General features: G+C 63.2%; 1 non-coding gene across 1 annotated transcript; it reads left to right on the top strand.

Moving 5' to 3' along the window:
- The first annotated feature begins 2,004 nt into the window (after nucleotides 1-2,004).
- Nucleotides 2,005-2,123, top strand: LOC131868455 (5S ribosomal RNA). The gene has a single exon (XR_009366908.1). It is a non-coding gene; the product is annotated as a 5S ribosomal RNA (ribosomal RNA).
- The last annotated feature ends 4,058 nt before the right edge of the window (nucleotides 2,124-6,181 follow it).

Below are 6,181 nucleotides of genomic sequence, written 5' to 3'. Positions count from 1 at the left end.
GCGGGTGTCGAGGTGCCTGGGTGCTAGGGTGTGGATGCCAATGTGGGTCATAGGGTGGGTACTAGGGTGGGCTGCAATGTGGGTGCCAAGGTGGGTAACATGCTCGGTGGGTTCTAAATTGGGTGCCAGGGTGGGTGTGCACCCACCTTGCCCGAGGTGGGTGCCAAGGTGCCAGTGTGGGTGGGTGCTAAGGTGGATGCCAAGGTGGGTGAGAAGGTGGGTGATAGGTTGAGTGGTAGGATGGGTGGGTGCCAAGATGGGTCACAGGGTGGGTGCAAGGGTGGGTAGGTGCTAGGGTTGGTGTCAGGGTGGGTGGGTGCTAGGTTGGGTTCCAAGGTGGGTGCGAGGGTGAGTGTCAAGGTGGGTCACAGGTTAGGTGCTAGGATGGGTGAGTGCTAGGGTGCAAAGGTGCCAGGGTGGGTGCTAGGATGGGTCGATGCTAGGGTGAGTGGCAAGGTGGGTCCACAAGTGTCAAGGTGGGTGCCGAGGTGGGTGCCAAGTCGGCGACTGCTATGGTGGATGCCAAGGTGGGTCACGGGGTGGGTGCCAAGTTGCTAGGTTGGGTTCCAAGGTGGGTGCCAACGTGGGTGCTAGGGTGCGTGGGTTAAAGGGTGTGTCACAACGTGGGTGCCAGGATGGGTGCGCACCCACACTGGCCAAGACGGGTGCGGGTGCAAGGTTGGGTTCCAAGCCCGGTCACAGGCTGGGTGCTAGGATGGGTGGGTGCCAAGGTGGGCACCAGGGTGGGTGCACCCACCCTGGCCAAGGTGGGTCACGGGGTGGGTCCTAGGGTGGGTAACGGGGTGGGTACTAAGGTGCGTGCCAAGGTGGGTCATAGGGTGGGTGCCAAGGTGGGCACCAGGGTGGGTGTGCACCAACCCTAGCCAGGGTAGGTCACGGGGTGGTTGTCGGGGTGGGCGTCAAGGAGCCAAGGTGGGTGGCAAGTAGCCAAGTTGCGTGCCAAGGTGGGTGTCGGGGTGGGTGCCAAGGATCCAAGGTGGGTGCCAAGGAACCAAGGTGGGTGTCTGGGTGGGTGCCGAGGTGGGAGCCAGGGTGGGTCCCAAGGTGAGTGCAAAGGTGGGTGCCAGGGTCAAGGTGAGTGCCAATGTGGGTTCCAAGGTGCCAGGGTCAGGGTGAGTGCCAATGTGGGTTCAAAGGTGCTAAGTTGGGTGCGAGGTTGGGTGCGAGGGTGGGTGGGTGCCAAGGTGTGCTAGGTGGAAGCCCGGGTGGGTCGGCATCCCATGGGTGTCGAGTTGGGTGCCTGATGGGTGCTTCTTGTCAAGTTTTAGTCGTCGGGACTCATTTCGAGCCTTAGAGGTCGTTTCTTGTCCGGTTGCCCTGTCTTCGACCTGGGAACCCAATTTTGGTCCTCGGGTCCCATTTTTTTTTGTCTCGCATCCCACTTTTGGCCTGTGGCCTTTTCGGGGTCGATTCTCGTTTTGGGCATCAGAGCATGTTTCTTCTCCTAAAACCCAATATTTGTTTATTAAGTCTCGGAACACATTTTTGTTCTCGTGGACCCATCATGGGTCTTGGAACGCATTTGTGGTCCTTGGGTCCCATTTTGCATCCCGAAACTTGTGTTTTGGTGCTTGATCCCTATTTTGGGTGCCCACCTTGCACCAAGTGCGCACCCGGGGCAAACCGAGCGCCTTGGTGCACCGGGGCAAGATCGAGCGTGCACCCGAGGCGCCCCGAACATGCACCAAGGTGCACTCGGCCCACATGTGAGCGCAGGTCGTTGCGCCCGAGGTGGTGTGTGGGCACCGCGTTGCAGACGGGACACTGCACGCACACGACGCCCCCTCCAGGTGCACGCACGTAGGCCGGGCCGGGTGCACACCCGACGCCCTAGCAAGGTGCGCGCACCCGGGCAGGGCTCACACTTGGCGAACGGGGCGCACTTCGCGAGGGAGGGTGTGCACCTCGACGGGGGTGGGTGGCCGGGGTGGATTCGCACGTGGGTCGCGGTTTGCTAAGTACACACTGCGACAAGCTCATAACGGGTGCGATCATACCAGCGTTAGTGCACCGGATCCCATCAGAACTCCGCAGTTAAGCGCGCTTGGGCCGGAGTAGTACTGGGATGGGTGACCTCCCGGGAAGTCCCGGTGTTGCACCCTTTTTTAGTTTTTCGCCGGGCGTCGCAATGCTATTTGAATAAACCTTTTGCCCGTTTGCGTTCTCGTCGGGGCCGGGCCGGGCCGGGGTGCGCTGCCCGCACTACCGCGCGCGCGGGGGCGACACCGAGCGCGCACCCGAGGCGCCCCGAGCACACAGGCCACGGTGCAACCCGGGCGTTGTGCGCGCACCCCGGTGCGCCCGAGGTGCTGCGCGCGCACCCAGGTGAAATCGGTGTGCACCTCGGCCAGTGCGCGCTCGGTCGAGTCGCGCACGTTGGCCAAGGTGCACGGTGATGTTTCTTACTCTAAGGTTCCGCACCAGACGCCCGGGACAGGTGAGCGAAGCTGGGCGGGGCCGGGTGCGCGGCCGGGGCAGGTGCACGCAGCTGGAGAGAGCTTTGGAGCACACTTCGGAGCGCACCAATGATGCGCTCCATTCAAAAGTTTCCTGAAAAGGCAAAAAAAGTTGAGATTATAGAATTTCCCACTTGAGAGATTGTAAAAAAAAAAAATTTAAAATGAAGGAAACGCGGGTGCCAAGGTGTGCGCAGCCCAGCCAAGGTGTGCGCACCAAGGCGCCCACCCTGGCGAAGGTGCACGCAAGGTGCGCACCCGAGGCAAACCGGACAATTAACCCAACTTTCGACTTCGCGCGCACCTTGGAGCGCACTTCGGAGCGCTCCTTGGTGCGCACCAATCTTGGGCACCTCGGAGTGCACCATGGCGCCCACCAAGGTGCGCACCCGGGGCAAACCGAGCTCCGACTTCGTGCGCACCTTGGAGCGCACGAAAGGTGCGCACCATGGCGCCCACCAAGGTGCGCAGCCCAGCCAAGGCGTGCGCATCAAGGTGCGCACCCTGGCGAAGGTGCGCACCCGGGGCAAACCGAGCTCCGACTTCGTGCGCACCTTGGAGCGCACAAAAGGTGCGCAACCCAGCCAAGGTGTGCGCACCCCGGTCAAACCGAGCTCCGAATCGTGCGCACCAGAGGTGCACGCCATCGTGCGCACCTTGGAGCACACTTCGGAGCCCTCCTTGGTGCGCGCCGATGTTGCGCACCTCGGAGCGCACCCGGGGAAAACAATGCAATTAACCCGACTTTCGACTTCGTGGGCACCTCGGAGCGCTCTCGGGTTCGCACCTCGGAGCACACCGAGGTGCGCACCTTTGATGCGCTGCCTTCACCAATTTCCAGAAAAGGCAAGAAAACATTGAGAAGGTGTGCGCACCGAGGTGCCCACCCTGGCGAAGGTGCACGCGAGGTGCGCACCCGGGGCAAACCGGGCTCCGACTTCGTGCACGCCGCACCTTGGAGCACACTTCGGAGCGCTCCTTGGTGCGCACCAGGGCGCGCAACCCAGCCGAGGTGCCCACCCCGGCGAAGGTGCACGCGAGGTGCGCACCCGGGGCAAACCGGGCTCCGACTTCGTGCACGCCATGGTGCCCACCGCGGCGAAGGTGCACGCGAGGTGCGCACCCGGGGCAAACCGGGCTCCGACTTCGTGCACGCCGCACCTTGGAGCACACTTCGGAGCGCTCCTTGGTGCGCACCATGGTGCCCACCAGGGCGCGCAACCCCGCCGAAGGTGCACGCGAGGTGCGCACCCGGGGCAAACCGGGCTCCGACTTCGTGCACGCCGCACCTTGGAGCACACTTCGGAGCGCTCCTTGGTGCGCACCATGGTGCCCACCAGGGCGCGCAACCCCGCCGAAGGTGCACGCGAGGTGCGCACCCGGGGCAAACCGGGCTCCGACTTCGTGCACGCCATGGTGCGCACCGCGGCGAAGGTGCGCACCCGGGGCAAACCGGGCTCCGACTTCGTGCACGCCGCACCTTGGAGCACACTTCGGAGCGCTCCTTGGTGCGCACCAGGGCGCGCAACCCAGCCGAGGTGCCCACCCCGGCGAAGGTGCACGCGAGGTGCGTACCCGGGGCAAACCGGGCTCCGACTTCGTGCACGCCGCACCTTGGAGCACACTTCGGAGCGCTCCTTGGTGCGCACCATGGTGCCCACCAGGCCGCGCAACCCAGCCAAGGTGTGCGCACCAAGGTGCACGCGAGGTGCGCACCCGGGGCAAACCGGGGTCCGACTTCGTGCACGCCGCACCTTGGAGCACACATCGGGGCGCTCCCGGGTTCGCACCGGCGTTGCGCACCGTGGTGGGCACCTCGGAGCACACCAAGGTGGGCAGCGAGGTGCGCACCTTTGATGCGATGCCTTCACTAATTTCCATAAAAGGCAAAAAAAAAACGAGATTTTAAAATTTCCGTTTTGAAAGATAGTGAGAAAAAGGGAATGCTGGTGCCATCTTGAGCCCGCCCTGGTGCGCAGCCCAGCCAAGGTGTGCGCACCAAGGTGCCCACCCTGGCGAAGGTGCGCGCCCGGGCAATTAACCCAACTTCCAACTTCGCGCGCGCCAGGGTGGGAGCGCACCCAACAACCGGGCCTGGGAAGAGCCAATGCGAGAAACCCCACCAAACGCTCTGACAAAAAAAGAGGGGGCGCTCCAGTAACCCCGCTTCGGAGCGCACCCTGGGCAAACCCAGCCAAGGTGCCCACCCCGGCCAAGGTGCAGGCGAGGTGCGCACCCGGGGCAAACCGGGCTCCGACAACGTGCACGCCGCACCTTGGAGCACACTTCGTAGCGCTCCCAGGTGCGCACCTCAGAGCACACCAAGGTGGGCAGCGAGGTGCGCACCTTTGATGCGCTGCCTTCACTAATTTCCAGAAAAGGCAAAAAAAAAAGGAGATTTTAAAATTTCCGTTTTGAAAGATAGTGAAAAAAACGGAACGCGCGTGCCATCTTGAGCCCGCCCTGGTGCGCAGCCCAGGTAAGGTGCCCACCCTGGCAAAGGTGCGCACCCGGGCAATTAACCCTACTTCCGACTTCGTGCGCGCCAGGGTGGCAACCGGGCCTCGGAAGAGCCAATGCGAGAAACCCCACCAAACGCTCCGACAAAAAAAGAGGCGGCGCTCCAATAACCCCGCTTCGGAGCGCAGCCGGGGCAAACCCAGCCAAGGTGCCCACCCCGACGAAGGTGCACGCGAGGTGCGCACCCGGGGCAAACCGGGCTCCGACAACGTGCATGCAGCACCTTGGAGCACACTTCGAAGCACTCCCGGGTGCCCACCGGCGTTGCGCACCGTGGTGGGCAGCGAGGTGCGCACCTTTGATGCGCTGCCTTCACTAATTTCCAGAAAAAGGCAAAAAAAAATGAGATTTTAAAATTTCCGTTTTGAAAGATAGTGAAAAAAAAGGAACGCGGGTGCCATCTTGAGCCCGCCCTGGTGCGCAGCCCAGGCAAGGCATGCGCACCAAGGTGCCCACCCGAGGTGCACACCCGGGGCAAACCAGGCTCCGACTTCGTGCAGGCCGCACCTTGGAGCACACTTCGGAGCGCTCCTTGGTGCGCACCATGGTGCCCACCAGGGCGCGCAACCCAGCCAAGGTCTGCACACCAAGGTGCCCACCCCGGCGAAGGTGCACGCGAGGTGCGCACCCGGGGCAAACCGGGCTCCGACTTCGTGCACGCCATGGTGCCCACCGCGGCGAAGGTGCACGCGAGGTGCGCACCCGGGGCAAACCGGGCTCCGACTTCGTGCACGCCGCACCTTGGAGCACACTTCGGAGCGCTCCTTGGTGCGCACCATGGTGCCCACCAGGGCGCGCAACCCAGCCAAGGTGTGCGCACCAAGGTGCACGCGAGGTGCGCACCCGGGGCAAACCGGGGTCCGACTTCGTGCACGCCGCACCTTGGAGCACACATCGGAGCGCTCCCAGGTTCGCACCAGCGTTGCGCACCTTTGATGCGCTGCCTTCACTAATTTCCAGAAAAGGCAAAAAAAAACGAGATTTTAAAATTTCCGTTCTGAAAGATAGTGAAAAAAACGGAACGCGGGTGCCATCTTGAGCCCTTCCTGGTGCGCAGCCCAGGCAAGTTGTGCGCACCAAGGTGCCCACCCTGGCGGAGGTGCGCGCCCGGGGCAATCCGGGCTCCGACTTCGTGCACTGCATGGTGCCCACCAAGGCGCGCAACCCAGCCAAGGTGCCCACCG

Source organism: Cryptomeria japonica, unplaced genomic scaffold (assembly GCF_030272615.1).
Source record: "Cryptomeria japonica unplaced genomic scaffold, Sugi_1.0 HiC_scaffold_207, whole genome shotgun sequence".
NCBI classification, from domain to species: domain Eukaryota; kingdom Viridiplantae; phylum Streptophyta; class Pinopsida; order Cupressales; family Cupressaceae; genus Cryptomeria; species Cryptomeria japonica.
This window is presented reverse-complemented; position numbering and strand designations above follow the sequence as displayed.